The sequence below is a fragment of the Nicotiana tabacum genome, chromosome 9, assembly GCF_000715075.1.
Source record: "Nicotiana tabacum cultivar K326 chromosome 9, ASM71507v2, whole genome shotgun sequence".
Taxonomy (NCBI): domain Eukaryota; kingdom Viridiplantae; phylum Streptophyta; class Magnoliopsida; order Solanales; family Solanaceae; genus Nicotiana; species Nicotiana tabacum.
The window spans coordinates 2,631,710-2,646,487 of record NC_134088.1 but is presented as its reverse complement, the minus strand read 5'-3'; the positions used below and the strand labels follow the sequence as shown (position 1 = coordinate 2,646,487).

The window sequence follows — 14,778 nt, the reverse complement described above, 5'->3', positions numbered from 1 at the left end:
CCTGTTTAATACATCTGAAATTGTGTTCTTTAATATGTATTATCTGAACTTGAAAGATACATCTGAATGGATACTGCTGAATACAACTGAGTACAACTGAATTTGATAGCTAAATACAACTGAATACAACTGAATCCAGAAAAAAATACATCTGAATTCTTTTATATAACCTACCATCAGCATACATAAAGTTTCTGACTTTGACATTAAGATGTTCATTAACTAAAACATGTTCAAGCAAAGTTCCTTGGTATTAACACATACTTGAATCCTGTAAGATAAATATGTATTCAAACTGAAGAATAAGCATGAATACTTATGAACAAACCAGTGAAACAGTGATTGAAAAGTTGCAATTGTCATACACGAACACTGTTGATAAAGTGATAAGTTTTTCAAACTAAATACCATCTACACCAAAAACTACTCAAAATAGTATTCATCTTGAAACTACACTCTAAAACTACAATAACCTAAAGCTACTCTAACACTATCTGCATCTTTGAATATAACTCCGTGATTTGCCTAGCAATCTTTAAAGGTGCTTCATTCTCGCTTATGGCATCGGCGTCTATCTTCCGCATAGCATAGTCCCAGAGGAGAGCACCATATCTTTGATGGAGTAGAGTGGAATCAAATATTGTTTGTGGAATCTCTCCAAGAGTGCTCAAAAACTCTGCGTATGCTGCAACATGCACCCCACAATCCCTAAAAAATAATTGATTGAAACAATTAAAAATAATTCATACAATTAGATTTGTGTATAACATACAATAATGATGCTTGAATACTTACATGCTACAAGCTTTCTGTTGAGGCAGATCTGAAAGGAAAAAAACTTCAAAGGGATCATTATGTGACTTGTCAGTTCATGCTGAGTAAGCAGACCAATCTATGCCTTGACTATCTCTGTAAAAGCCACTGATTGATAGATACAAAGGTACAAGCTTAGCTAGCTTATCAATCTCAGAAACTACATAAGCATCATGACCTACAGATCTGTACGAGTCATACACTTTGATACATCTCTCCTTGAATGAGACAACAACCAATACCCAGTGTAGTTTGTCCTTCAAATTGACTGGTATCATGACATTATCCACAGTATGCCAAGGTACATTAGCATGCAATCTGTAGCCTCTTATGTACTCACATACCACATCCTCTTCTTTGGCTACATTAGCATTACTATCTGTATCAGCATACCTGTCGAATATTTCAGCGATTCTTGTCTTGAATATACAATCAACAGTTGTATACTTGAAGTTGCTTGTTTGATTGTACTTTCCCTTCTTTCTCAAATAGTAGAATATGACGTCAATATGCTATACACAAAGTTAAGTACATGGTGTGAGTCCAATTAATCAAACTATTAAAGAATATAGCTGAATACAGAGAAATACATATGAAAAATATAGTTGAATACAACAGATTGTATGTGAATAAAATTGTTGACTACAACTGAACTACAACTTACTACATCTGATTAAAACAATTGAAAACAACTGAATATAGCTGAATACAGCTGAATAATATTGAATAATACAATTGACTACTTATGATTTAAACACTTGAATATGACTGTCTACAGCTGAGTACATCTGAATATAGAGAAATGCAGTTGAATACAGCTGACTACAGCTGATTAAAACATTTGAATTCAACTGAATATAGTTAAATACATCTAAATACATGAGTTGAATAAAGCTGAATACAAATGCAGTTGAATATATCTGACTACAGCTGATTAAAACAGTTGAATTTAATTGAAATTAGCTGAATACAGCTGAATATAGATGTTGAATAAAGCTGAATATAGCAATTGAATACAGCTGACTATAGCTGATTAATACAGTTCAATTTAACTGACTATAACTGAATACAACTGAATACACCAAAATACATCTGAATACAGTTGAATGCAGATGTTGAATAAAACTGAATATAGCAATTGAATTCAGCTGACTATAGCTGATTAATACAGTTCAATTCAACTGACTATAGCGGAATACAGTTGAATACAGTTGAATACAGCTGAATGTAGATGAATAATACAACTGAATACAGCTGAATAAAACAACATGTTGTTATTCAAAGAAAATTAGTCAGTTAGGGGAAAAAACTTACGTTGTCATCCCATAGCTTCCCGTCAAACGATAGAAGGTAAAACCAATTTTTTGAATTAACTTAGTCAACTCCAAAATCCCATGGTATATGAAGTGTTGACTTGTTCTTCTTGTAATGGTCTTCCAAATTACTTCTACAAGTATGATATAAAAAATATTATATACATTTTTAAAAATATAAATACTTAATACATATACCGGGGGAAAACTCACCTCTGATCATGTCTAGCGAGAAGACCATCACGAACCTATTTGTCATATTCCTCAATGATTAACGTAGGATGTGGCCCCGTTATTGAATCATCCTCAAAGGGGCGTCTTATTTCAAAAATGGGGGTCAACTTTACTGAGGTACTTGTTCATTGAATTCGTGATTAGAAACTTTTAAATTTAAAAACCATGAGGAAAGCTGAATCTTTAGTTTATAAAAACACTAACCTGCAGAGTCGAAGTTAGACTCATAAGGCGAAGAGTACCATCTACTTGGTCGCCGATTCCTATGAGATGGTATTGGGGTTGATTCAGCTTTTTTTGCACTGTTGTGAATCACAATTCTCGTTTCTGGAATTTTACTGGGAAGAAACTTGTCGTCCTGCTCAAATTGAGATACATAGAATTCTGTAGATACACCCTCTTGACCTGTAGATGGTATGTTGGACGACACCTCTGATGTAGTTTTCCCCTCCCCTCTTGACTCCAAACATTGATCATTAAGCACTTATTTCTGTTAGTTGTATGTATCATTGTTAGTGTATTAACTTAATGTTACAATACAATTAAATACATATAAGTGTAGTAAGAAAATAGATTTTGGTAATGGAAATGGGAGTTTGAAATACATCACACATATTCAAGAAATACAAATCAGAATACATCAAAATACAGCTGAATATGTTTAAATACAGTAGTTAATTCTATTTACATATTAAGGTTAACACAGATTTGAATACAGCTAAATACATGTGTTGGTCGATGCCTTTATCAGTTTAATGAGGCAGTTAAATGCTAGTCGAATACATACAACTTTTATAATACAATTATTTAATTATAACAGCAAGCAGGAGATATAAACAAATGCTCAATATGTTAAGAATGTTAAACCTCAACATTATCTCCGACATCTGTGTCAATGCCATCATCACATCTCCCTATGGGTTCCTTTCTCTGGTGTAAACTTTCAGTTTGCTGATTTTGTTGAAGATGGTCAGAAAGCTTCTTGAAGTTATCATTGATCAATGTTCTTAGAGACTTGAACTCTCCCACAACCTTAACAATACAAAAATAATTAGAAGATTGCGCCAAAAATATATGAATGTTATTCATTAAACTGTAATGTTTAATTTGTGGTTAAATACTCACGTATTCTTTGAATGAATTTATGTCTTTCCTCAAAGAAGATACTTCGTCATATTGGGAATCTGGCAGCTGATTGTCATGCAAAACTTTATGTCCAAATTCGGATACACAAACAGGAGGAATCTTGGGTTGATATTCTGTTTCATTAGGATGCCTTTCGTGTTCCTTTGCGCTTTTTATGGGGCGGTGATGAAGATGGACCAACACTTGCAACATGTTTCTTCTTACATTGAAGATCGGGTGTAGGAGAAAAGTCATCCGAATCCTCTCCCGATTTGTCTGAATGAGCAGGAGTAGGTCTCCTCTCAACATCGACGCCTACAGGAGGAATCTGAATAACGGCAAACTCTATATCGCTTGGACTGATGTCCTTGTAAACAATCTGAAAATTGAAATACAATCAAAGCATCACTAGAAACATACAGATGCAGATCTGGAATACAAACTGAAATTTGTATTGAATATAAGGCAACACTAATGATTTGGAAATAATATGCAATTGTATGAAAAATTAATAATGAAGGCTACAACAGCTATATATTGCTGTATGCATATGAATGCAATTGTATGCATTAGATGTATTCAAATGTATGCCGTTTCTGTATCCATTTGTATACAAGTGTATGCAGCTGTTTATTAGTCCCTATGCATTTGTATACATGTATCTTGAATCTGTATGCAAGTATTTATATCTGTAAGCATATGTATACAAATGTATATTGCTGTATGCATCCCCTGAAAATGTATGCAGCTGATTATAGAAGTAGTATGCAACTGTATCTTGTATCTGTATGCAACTGATTATACAAATATTTCTATCTGTATGTATTTGTATACAAATGTATTATGTTGTATGCATCCCCTAAAAATGAATGCAGTCTCTTGTATGCAAATGTATGAGTAATCTGGATGCATTTGTATGCAATTGTATGCAGCAGATTTGTGAGAATATGACAGCTAAAACTACAGCAGGTATTACATCACCAAAAATGTATCTGAATGCAACTGCATACTTCTATATGCAAATGTATGCCTATTAATTATTAATAAAATATAAACTAGCAATGATATAATTTGTATATTACCATGTTTTCGGTGTTAGTGAACATGCCGTTCATCAGATAAGCAAAGGTTGGCTGATATCCGGTGGTTCTCTAATTGAGTATTCTGGGGACCACGTCATCAACTCGGCGTGCAATTTTGGAATCAACATCTGTACAACACTCATAAAACCACACTTGCATAGCCAGTGGCATCCCAACTATCTTGTAAGACTTCTTCTCAGCATCCATCTTCATGCTAATCGATTTTGTCAGCATTTCAAATGCTTTTAAACCCAAATGATATTCAGAATAGCGCCCACTCTCTACCAAGTCAAAATGTAGCCTTGGTATAGTTGTACTATTCTTCTCGGATGAAAAAATGAAGGTGTGTATGAAATACAACAAAGATATCTTCAAGGCATCACCATTATTGTCGGGACCCCAGTTCTTGTCAGCAAAATATTTCATCAATTGTTCCTTCTTGACAAGATTAGCACCTCCAAAGCAAGTCTCAATAAGCCAGTTAGGAACCTTTTCACTAAACTCAAAATCTTCATCATTACCAATACATTTGAGGACAGCCACAAGCGCAAACTCCCTTAATGTGAAATGTTAGAAGTATCATTAACGTGTACTGCAAATACATTGTTAGCAGTGCCTTCTAACTGGAGAGCCATGAAGCATCCGAAGAGTTGATGTTGAACTTCACAGCGCTTCATTTGAAGAAATAAGCCAAAGCAAGTATTGCCAAGTTGTTGGTACTGATCAGGAGTAAGGTTCTCTTTTAGCTGGGAGACTACATCAGTGTTGGTATAAACACTGATATGGGGTGCAAATTTTGGCCGGTGTTTCACAAAAAATTAATTCCCTGCATTTAACAAGAATAAATACATGTAAATACAATTGAATAATTATGAATACATATAAGTTTCTTTGAATGCATATTGATACAATAGCAATTACCTTTTCGTGTCGTGTATCTGATATTTTTTTTGCAGCGACTTCCTTTACATTGACACATGAAGAATCATTCATAGGGGTTTTCCTCTTTGAAACAACTGGATTTTTTTGTTTCTTTTGAAGATTTCTCAACTTGGACTTCTTTCGACTTGTCATTGTGTAATTTAGTTCTTCTCTCTGAAACTGTAGTTGCTGATAAACCTGCAAAATCCGACTCCCCTTAAGTTATTTGCAACGAGAAAGAGGGCCCATCAAAATTGAGAATTTTGGTGGGTATACCTCTGGTTATCATCTTGTGTGGCGTTGAATCCGCCGTTGGAATTCCTATGATTGAAATTCAATCGGACCTTTTACCACTTGCTATGAAGAGGATCCAAATGGTCAGGAACTATACTTTCATGTTGTGAAGTTGTACTTTGGTAGTTTAAGCACGAGTACGAAGTTGAATCTAGAATAGAACGTGTAATTGTAAAACATCGTGGGTTCTATTGTTTGGCTTTTATTGGATGAAGAAAACTTCTCAATATTATAAGTTAATCAACTCCAAAGGGATAGGATTAATGTTTGATACTTCGGCAAGTACTTTGTCCTTTGACATTGATGAATGTCATTGAGGTATATATAAAGTTTCTGTGTCTTGCAATCTCAAGGTGCATCAAATAAATTCACAAGGATTACAGCTAGTACTTCTTCTTCTTGCAAAAATTCACGAATATCACATGAATATCACGGACAAAAAATAAGAGCTGCAAATAAATTCACGGACAAAGAATAAGAGCTGCAAATAAATTCACAGACAAAAAATAAAAGCTGCAAAAATTTCAGAAAACATGAATATCACCACCTCTCAACAATTACTTCTGAACCATTGCTGCTAGCGCATGCTTCATGAAACAAACAGTTTTTACAATGTCACCATTTAGATGAAGATTTTCTCTGATATTTTTTGATAATAATATCTAATTGTAATACTATTGAACTTTATATTGGTTACTTTTCAAATAAAGAGAAAGTATACATAATCAGATGCTGAGAAAATAAATATTTAGTTATCCAATATTCAGATTTAAAGACAACATCTTATAATTTGGGCATCTTAATCTTTAATGAAAACAAATGGTGTTTGATCAGCCAATATACTTAGTCCATGGATGTTTAAGTATAATATAAATACAATCAAACCTTTCTATAATTTCTTTTGTTTGGATCTTATTTGCCATTATAGCGATTAGTTGTTATACTCCTATAATAACATTTTGTCATTTAGATCTTATTTGAATGTTATAGACAAGAATTACTCAAAAAATCTTTTTTTTCCCCATATTTTTAAGGTATGTAAGATAATAAAATTCATTTAAATTTAAAATCTCAAAAGATATTCAAGTTTATAAGAGGTTTTGCATTTCATATTCCTCATTAGAACTTAAAAAATTTAGTTATGGTATGTCTCCAGTAAAATAGATTAGTGGATTATTTTTTGCTATTATAAAATAATAAACATAACGAAGAGATATTTGAGTTAGGCTGTTACAGAGAAGTAATAATTCAAAAAGTATACAACAATAATGATGATTATTACTCCTATAAGTAAAATGTTGTTATAGAGATAAAATATGATAGAGAAAATCTGATCCAAAGAAAACTTGATAGTTATGATGAAACGTTACATTGTTATAAACAAGGGCGCAGATACATCTTTGAAAAATCAGGTTCATCTGAATTGGGTACTTTAGGCGCGAAATATATATTTATTTGTAAATTTTATTAAAATTATAATAAATAGTATATATAAATCTATAACTTTAAAATTATAATGAACGGTCGCTACACAAAGGTCTGTAATGGGGGAATCCACATTAACAAAGTTCCTTAAATTATCTCATGAGATTTCATGCTCTCTATTTAGGAAAGATGTTCGTGAAAAATGAAAAAAAAAATTTCATTTACCATGTGAGCACGTGATTTTTGCCCTATAAAAATTATCCCCATAAAATCTAAGAAAATAATTTTTTCCCATTATTTGCAATTTTATAGATTTTTCGTAGGATTTTTGTTAATTATTTGCATTTTTCTGTGCATGTTTATTTTATTTAAATCATGAAAAAGGTACAAAAATATCATGCATTGCATTTAGGTTTTATGTTACAGTCTAGGATTAATTAGTTAGTTATTTGTTTTGTTAAAAAATAAAAACTACAAAATTGGCTCATTTTTACAATTATTGTCTTTAATTCTTAAATTGTTGATTTTTCTCTTTTAGTTTAAATTTATAGTTAGATAATTAGTGTAACTTTAAAATTTAGATAATTTAGGAATTTTATAAAAGAAAAAAAAAGAAAAAGGAAAAAGAGAAAAAAGGGAAAAAATGAAAAGAAAAACAAAACAAAAGAGAAGGCTATTATTAATTGGGCAAATTAGCTGAGGCCCAAATCCCTTACCCATGTTCCGCCCCAGCTCACTCCCTATAACCCGGTCCAGCTCCCCCCAAGCCAAAACGATGGCGTATTGTCCAAACAAATCTCATCCGTTGATCTCTTTTGATCGAACAGATGGAACTGGGCTATGACATAGTATAAAAATGTCCAAAATTAGCCCCCCCCCCTCAATTTCATTCCCCCTCATTCCTGTCTCTCAAGTTAAGAGAACGAAACCCTAGCCGCCGCCCTAAGATTCCCCGCCGCCTCCACCGTCAGCCACCCACCGGAATTCACCTCACGACGGTTCCGATGGTCCAAACCTCCCCAAACTAACACCACACAACCCTCGTTCCCTCCTCTTTCCAAACACCCTAACCGTTTTCCCAAATCCTCATCAAGCCTTTCGAATCTTAGATTGAAGATCAGAGTCCCAAACCCTAATCCCTTCAAACACTCCAAAATTGATACAAGGCGACCCCTGTCCCCCCCTCTTCCCAAATCCATCAGCAAAATCCCCCAAAACACTTTCAAGCGCCCCTAATTTTTGATCTGAAAATTAAAAAGAAAAAAAAAACCTAGTTTTGCTGAGACTGTTTCTTCGCCTTTCAAAGTTCAAATACAGCTCAAGACTCGTGTTAACCAAGAGTTCTTGTCCAGAGCCCTTGATTGACACGAGTTTTGGTTCGATTTTGAGAGCCAACTACATTGGTCAATCACTGCTTCTCCGCCTTCTTGGCCATTGCTTGGATTCAATTACCAAGCCACTTCCCGGTTAGCCCATATCTCCTCATTTTCTCATTAGCTTTGCTTTATTTGCCTCCTGATTCTGGTTTCATTTCAACCAATTACTTGATTATTTGTTTCTGCTATGTGTTTTTTTAAGTCAGTAGGTTAATTCTTTTTTGTTTCTTTGATTAAATTAGATCTCTGTTGGGCTAGTTTAAACGTTACCAATCTGTCCAGTTTTACTGTTCTATTAGGTTCCATGTTCTTCTCTTTTCCTTCTCTCTTTAACCAATGCTAGCTTAAATTAATAAGCGTTTCTAAGTTCATTGCTTTTGGGTTTTAATTGGTTAAGTTCATGTTTACTGTTAATTTGAGTTCCTTTTGGTTTTGGTTAACTTGTTCATTTCTTTACTGGTTTGAGGTCGTCTCTTGGGCTTATGGTAAGCCAGACCTGGGCATTAGAAGCCTACTCGTTTGGGAATCAGATGACCTGTATTGGTTTAGGCTAGGAGGGTAAATACAGGGGTGTCAGAGGTTAATTTTGGTATTTTAAAGCTTAGGGAATATTTTTCTATTAGTATAGAAGTTTTTAGAGGATAAGGTTGGACTGGTTTGTTGAGAGAGAAGGGAGGTTTCAGATATTTTAGAGGGGTTAAGGGGTAAACTGACCAAGAAAATAAGGGGTAAAGTGGGAATTAGTTAACTAGGTTAGGGCTGCCTTAGGAGTGTTTATATAAGAGCCCTCTTCTTTCATTCTTGAGCAACCATTCATACCTTGAAAAACAGAAAAAATTTCTGCATCCTTTTGGTCGAAAATTGCTGGGACTTGTTCTTTGGTTTCATTGTTGTCAATAGTTTAAGAGTTTCAGGATTTCTGAGCTATTTGGGTAAAAAAATTGGTTTAAGAAAGCTGAACATGGCTTGTTGATTTGCTGAACTACTGCTATTGCTGAAATCCTCATTTTTTTGCTTTATCTTTACCTCCAGGTACTCTCATGAATCCCTGAACAAAAATGAAGCATGAATTGCTGCCTTGAAGTTGAAACCACAAGATTTATTTTAGTTTGATGTATGCTTGTTTTCTCTCTTATGTTTATAGTTCTTTGTAATTTGTTAAGTTGTTTAAAAATGATGTCTAGTGCTCAGTTCAGTCATACTGTTATGGAGCTGTTTGATTGCTTCACATGGGTTTGGACACGTTTTACCATATTCAGGGCTTGTAATATTTGGGGACTTTGTTTTTTAGAATTGGTAAATTAAATGTTATTTGTATAGGTTTTAGCTGAAGTTTACTGTTATTTAGGGTCAAAGCAATACATGATTATCTCATATTAGTATGTAATCGATGGCTTGCATGTGTAAGCTGGACAATTTTTTTTAAAAAAAGGGAAGAACCATGTTCTTATTGTTCTCATCAAAAGCAGGTCGTATGACTTAGGTAATTATGTGTTTGATGCTCAAAAAGAAAATTGCTGTGTGTCAATAGGCTTTAAAGTTGAAGAGATTTTTTTAAGGATTATTGGGCCTAATGTAGGCCGAAGGAAGTCAGTCCTTGGCCATATGGTTTTGCTATATCGTGGGCTCGATTTGGAGCCCAATAGCCTTCAACATTTTCTTGTTTCTTAAGTATTGATTGATTCAATAAGAAAAGGATTGCGACAGAGAATTCAATTCGAATGTTTAATTCAATTTTTGATTTCGATAAACATGTTGTTAATCTGCTTAAATACGAGTTTGAATGGCTCAATGCTGGCCCAATTGAAATGGTTAAGTCGATTGGGATGTTTCCTTTCATCTTCCTGTTCCCCTGTATTAAATTTCAGCCCAGCCCTTTCTTATATTCGACACTGGGCCTACCACTAGACCAGGTCTCTCTCAAGTGATTAAAAACCTGGTTTTGTCTGACGTGCGCTTATAACTAATAAGGGTATATTGAACCTTAATTTAGAGTAGACTTAACATCTTGGACCTTTTTTTTAAGTATTGTCCCTTACAAATAGATCGAGGTGTGCCATCTAATTAAATCTCCTATGGCCCTCACAAATACTTTAATTATATATTAGAACGAATATTCGTATAAAAGCCTTTAGGCACGTTTAAAATGCAATTGCGATTGTGTACACGATTGCGTGAGATAATTATGATTCTAAAAAAACAATTCGGAGTATGCATTCGCGCAACTTCGATCAACCTTTCTTAATAATAGATTGTTATTAACAGGCCACTAATTAAATTTAGTTCACATAGTCCGAGGTGTGCCATCCACAATTTAATCATACATGGCCCTCGTATTAATTTCTTAACTTAGATATAAAAATGACACATATTCGTAGTTTGTTTTAGGCACGTTTAATGTACTATCATGGTCGTGGACATGTTCGCGTGACATGATTACGATTTCTAAAAAACAAAACCGGAGTATGCGTTTGCACAACTTTGGCCAAATTTTCTTAATAATAACAAAGCATTACTAATTGTGGACACATTAGTGTGACATGATTTTTGACGCGCAAAACAAATGGGTACACGCACACATGACCCGTTTCAAGGTAATTTTCTTAATTAAAAAGCGGTAAAAGGTAAATGCGCATAGGTTCTAAAATGAGTAATTAGGCAATTTTTATCAAGCCAAGTATGATCAAAGAGACCATGCTAGAACCACGGAACTCGGGAGTGCCTAACACCTTCTCCCGGGTTAACAGAATTCCTTACCCGAATTTCTATGTTCGCAGACATAAACAGAGTCAAATCTTCCTCGATTTGGGATTTTAAACCGGTGACTTGGAACACCATAAATCATCCCAAGTGGAGACTCTAAATTTTAAATAAATAATCTCGTTCCGGTTGTCACTTAAATTGAAAAAACTCCTTTATACCCTTTCGAGGGTAGGAGAAAGGAGGTGTGATAGCTCTGGCGACTCTGCTGGGGACAACAACCCAGAACTTCTGGTTCATGGTTCAGAATTCGAGCTTGTTAATATGATTTTACTTGGTTTTATTTATTATTGTATTCTGTGAACCTTTTGTGCTAACTGCTGTATGTTTACCGCTTTGATATTATTTGGATTGTATATAGCTGTCTTCTTACGCCACCCCTCTGAGTCTTCTGAAAATGGTGCACACGTTCGCGTGGACCGATTTTTTTTTGTAGAAGTTATACCAAATAGAACGAGGTTCGGCCAACAACAAGTCCGGGTAGACTTCAGTGCTCCCGATATGTTGCCCCCTCTTTGGCTCGAATCGTCCGCTCGGGTAAGCCAGGTCTAGGACACAACCCCAAGTTTAAACTTAGAATAACATAGCCCCATGCTAGATCCCTAGTAGGAATGTTTGTTTGCATCATGTACATTTGACTTAGGAGACTCAATGTAGGGGTTGGGTTCATCTAGGACATGTGTACCCAAAATAACAGACCATCTTGATGCATCCTATGTGCTATGTGAACATTTATTTGATTCGGCCTGCATGCTAACCTGTTAGGGAAAAATAAATCAAAAAACAAAAACCAAGAGCGATGTAGGGAAGGAAGTAAAACCCGGTTCTACAAAAATCCTTGGTATTTGGAAATGTCTCAAAACTCTGCCGAAATTTTTTCAAAAAGAGAGGAAAAAAAGAGTCATTTCAAAAGGGTCAATACTGTGTCCTTTTCAAGTGTGTCAAAACTGACCGAATTACGCAGGTCTGATTCTCATCGGATGTAGGATACATAGGCAACCTACATAAGGTTTGGCCTTATTTTTGCAAAGAAAAAAGAGAAAAAGAGTAAATGTTCAAATAAATATAGTTTGGGGTTTTGGTCAAAATTTAAGCCGATCCAGCTTCGGTAATGTCTTAAGCCATTCTTGCCGAGATAGCCTTAGAGTATCTTAAGTTGTCGAAGGGCTATTTTCGTAAAAGAACGGACGAGTCTATCAGTAAAGTGTCAATTTTTCATAATGTAGTTCTCCCCGGCCTCAAAATTTATTTGGAATTGGGAAGGAGCCACATTTGCAAAAACGACCATTTTTGCTAAAATTAGCATATAAGCGAAGTAATCATGGTACGTTGATTTTCTTTTAGAAATTGAAAAAAAAAAACATGTTTACAAAAAGGATCCACTAGAGTCAAACCTAACCTTAATCTCCCACAGGTATAAATGAATACTGTCCAGGACCCGTCACAAATGAACACCGCCCAGAACCCGTCAGAGTTGGTCATAGAATAGGTTCAGCTGCAGTTGCGTATGTGGTGGAATGATCTAGATGAATATGGTTGGAAGTGGGTGAAAAAATAGTTGGGTGCCCTTATAAACATTTTGAAAATCAAACCACGGGAAGATCTAATCAAGGCTTTGGTAACTTATTGGGACCCTATCCACAATGTTTTTCAATTCTTGAACTTTGAAATCACCCCTAATTTGGAGGAAATAGCTGGGTATATTGAGTTTGGCCGGGATTAGAGGAAACAACAACTTATATTTCCATGGGCTCCTTCGGTGCACAAATTCTTTGACCTCCTAAATATCAATAAACAGATGAAAAAGGACCATGTAAGCAAAGGATATTGTTATTTCTACTTCTTGTACTTCAAGTTCGGGTACTCAGTCGGGTTCGAAATGCATGAAAAGGGTTTGAGCAATAAACAAGATAAGGGCCTTTGGCAAACTCATCATTGGTTCGCTTTTATTGTGGCGGTTTTGGGGATCATGGTCTTTCCAAATGCGGAAGGGACAATGGACAGAATTGCACAAATCCTCACTACCAAGAAGATCATACATTTGTCCCGTTAGTGCTGGCAGACATTTGTCGAGCATTGAAATTATGTAAAACTGGGGCTCAATACTTTGAAGGTTGCAATATTCTTCTACAAATATGGTTGATCGAGCATCTCCACCATCACCCCAAATTCATGAGATATGGTTCGAGCACGGATAACTTCATCGAGAGTTATGAGGAAAGGGTGAAAGACTACAATGCTCCAGAAGGGTTTGAAGCCTGGGTCTCCTACTTGAAAGCTCTCAAAGCAAGTCAGGTCGAGTGGACTATAGGATGGCTCCCGATGACAGAAGCCATATACATGACAGCTACCAAGGGTTACCTATGGTTGATGGGTGTGAGGAGTATCCAACCATATGCACCGCAGAGGGTCTTAAGGCAGTTAGGAAGATATCAGGTGGTGCCCGAAGATGAATATCTAACTACTCAGGTCATTGAGCTACATCTAAAAGCTGCATTGCCCGAGACTTTAGTTCAACCGGATTGGAATGGTTACCGTTATCTGAAAAATGGCACCCAGGTAGCAGATGTTGCAAAGGGGGAAGTGGATCCAAATTATGCCATATGGTTTGAGAAATGTCTTGTGTAAACAATGAAACAGAGCTTGAGCCCGAGCCCGAGAGGCTTGCCAAAAGACCTCATGTTCAAGATTTTGATGAGAAAATCCAAGAAAGGTTGGCCTGGGGAGAAAAAGAGAAAAAATATCAAGATGCAATTCACACTTTGGAAGCGAAGCTGAGAAACATGGAATTAAATAATGATCTCCAGGCACAAGAAACGGAAGGTGAAATAACAAGGTTGGCCCAAGAGAATGAAACTCTCCGAGCCCAAGTCCGAAAAATGAGAATAGCAGCTGAGAACCCGGGCAGGAGCAGAAAAGATGAAAAGCTCATCTACAGACTTACGCAAAAAGTACGTGACTATGAGGATGATTCACAAAAGACTGAAGCGGAGCTAGCAAATGCCCGAGCTAAGTTAGCTAAGAATGCGGAGGGACGGGCCAGTTTCGTTTGGCAATTGAAGGAGAAGTATGACAAGGGAATGGTGAGTATAAAGAAAAAGGTCAACGCCCATGAGAATGAAATGGCCAAGCAGGAAAGAGACTTAAAGCAGAAAGGGAGCACTGCTATGCCCTGATGGCACAGTTAGAGAAGGACCTGCAGCAGCTTCAAGAGCAAAATCATACAGCTGAACAAGGTTTGGATGCCATATCTCAGCAGATCGGATGGTTGCTACATGAGAAGGGTATTGTCAAGGAAAAGGTTAGGAGAATTACGGACCACATTGTGATGAAGTGCAACGAGTGTGAAGACATGACCAGATCCATGTTCTTTGCTTCAGTTATGATTTTTGTCCGACAGATCATGGATGATTTGTTTCTCCTCCAAGAAGATAT

General features: G+C 35.7%; 1 long non-coding RNA gene across 2 annotated transcripts; it reads right to left on the bottom strand.

Annotated features, from left to right (window-relative positions):
* Window positions 1–374: 374 nt before the first annotated feature.
* LOC107759830 (uncharacterized) lies at window positions 375–6,078 on the bottom strand. 2 transcript variants are annotated; one of them, XR_012694690.1, is made up of 9 exons: window positions 5,489–6,078; window positions 4,568–5,393; window positions 3,486–3,864; window positions 3,228–3,392; window positions 2,565–2,850; window positions 2,340–2,480; window positions 2,128–2,260; window positions 796–1,325; window positions 375–708 (listed from the first exon to the last, which is right to left on the bottom strand). It is a non-coding gene; the product is annotated as an uncharacterized LOC107759830 (long non-coding RNA). The 2 variants fall into 2 exon arrangements; XR_012694691.1 differs by having other exon boundaries at window positions 2,340–2,472.
* Between the last annotated feature and the right edge of the window lie 8,700 nt (window positions 6,079–14,778).